The sequence below is a fragment of the Phalaenopsis equestris genome, unplaced genomic scaffold (assembly GCF_001263595.1).
Source record: "Phalaenopsis equestris unplaced genomic scaffold, ASM126359v1 Scaffold001354, whole genome shotgun sequence".
NCBI lineage: Eukaryota > Viridiplantae > Streptophyta > Magnoliopsida > Asparagales > Orchidaceae > Phalaenopsis > Phalaenopsis equestris.
Window position 1 is genome coordinate 12,165 of NW_018165793.1, and position 2,151 is coordinate 14,315.

Genomic DNA, 2,151 nt, shown 5'->3' on the forward strand with positions numbered 1-2,151 from the left:
ATACGTATACTTGCGTTGATAAGTGTGACTTTACAATTATTGAATATTTATTACGTCCATATTTATCTTATATTTTTAAGAATATATAAAGTCGTGGTCAACAACCTCATGTGATTCTTTCCAATTGTTGACTGAGACAATACCAGCCCGATTCTTACATGTTCTCACAACAAATTTTGACATCTGGATTGGCCAAATCAAGAAGTAAATGAAATACATGATTTGAAATGGTCACAACTTCTTCCGACATTAAAGATCAATACTATCCATAACTTCCATCCAACACTTAATTACTTATCATTTTAAGAAGTCGGATAAAGAAAACTACTCAGAATCCATGGAGAAAAAAAATCACACTTTTATTTAAAAGTAGATATCATTATCAAACCAACAACAAGTCTCTATTAAAATCAAAAGTAGTCTAAAATTAAAGATAAAAATTCATCTCAAGTCCTCCACCAAACTCTTGAAGTTTCTTTGAATCTCTTCTCTTTTACAATATTCTCAATATAAAACTAAAATAAAAAGGATAAATATGTGGTGCCTGAAAATCTCTCCAACTAACACACCAATTTTTGAACTTTCAAAACTTTCCCAATACTTTCTGGACCGCTTTTAAAGTCTCAATTTTCGTTCTTTTGTAATTCTCCAAAATGTTCCTTGGTATCTCTTCAAAATGTGTCTTGATTCAATGTATTTCCTCAAGAGATGCATCCTTTCGCAATAATTTTTATCCCTGATGGTTGTACGCACCTATTAAGCCAATAGATGCCTCAAAAACCTCTTCAAAATTAGCAAAAACCACATAAACCCACCACATAGCTACCATTGGAGCTTAAGCGTGGGGCCTCTGGCGCTTAGGCTTGGCCTTCTCTCTTTAATCAGCGCTTAAGTGCCAGATCTGGAGCTTAGGCACTGATACACCTAAAATATATAGTGTTTTTAGACATATTTTTATATCTATTTTTGAGATATTGCACTTTAATGGAAAGTATTTTTGTGTTTTTCTTTCAGTTACAGGTAAAAAAGGTGAAAAATGCTTAGAGGAGTGAAAAAGGATCAAATTTAGAGCAAATAGGTGAAAGAAGTGCAAAAGTGTTTTGGCTCTTAAGCGCCAGATCTGACACTTAAGCGTCAGGTAAACAGAGAAGGCCACGCTTAAGCACCAGAGGCCCCGCGCTTAAGCTCCAGTGGCAGGTATTGGGCGGGGGAATTTGATTTTTGCAAAATTTGAAGAGGTTTTTGAGGAACCTATTGGCTTAATCATGAGAAAAAATCCATAGACACAAAAATTCATTCAATTAGCTTTTGAAAGAAGGAACTTCTAGAAACTTATGGAAATACATCAAATCAAGGCACATTTTGAAGAGATACCAAGGCACCGTATAGAGAATGATAAAAGAAGGAAGATTGGGACTTTGAAAAAGGTCTTGAAAGTTCTGGGAAAGTTTTGAAAGTTAAAAAATTGGGGAGTTAGTCGGAGAGATTTTCAGGCACTACATATTTATCCCTTTTTTTAGGTTATTTTTATATTGAGAGTGTTGTAAAAGGAAGATATTCAAAGGAACTTCAAAAGTTTGTTGGAGGACTTGAGATAAGTTTTTATCTTTTGTTTTAGACTACTTTTGGTTTTAATTGAGACTTGTTGTTGATTTGACAATGATTTGTACTTTTAAACTAAAGTGTGGCTTTGTTTTCTCCATGGATTCTGAGTAATTTTCTTTATCTTTCTTCTTAAAATGATAATTAATTAAGTGTTGGATGGAAATTATGGAGAGTATTGATCTTTAATGTTGGAAGAAGTTGTGATTTTTTAAATTCATGTACTTCATTTACTTCTTGATCTGGCCAATCCAGATGTTAAAATTTGTTGTGAGAACATGTAAGAACTGGGCTGGTATTGTCTCAGTCAACAATTAGAAAGAATCACATGAGGTTGAATGAATGAAAATGTAGTTCATATTGTTGAGTGCAAATAAATAGGGAAATATTCATTGAAGGGTGTAGAGTTAGAGGAATTTAAAGTGATAGGTTAAAACCCCCAACTTGGTTTATTGTTTTAGGTTATGATACAAGATGTTAGCTCTAGAGTGAGAACTAGTATCTTCCCTGCCTAGTCGGTCTTCAGAACTATTCAAACTTTAAATTAAC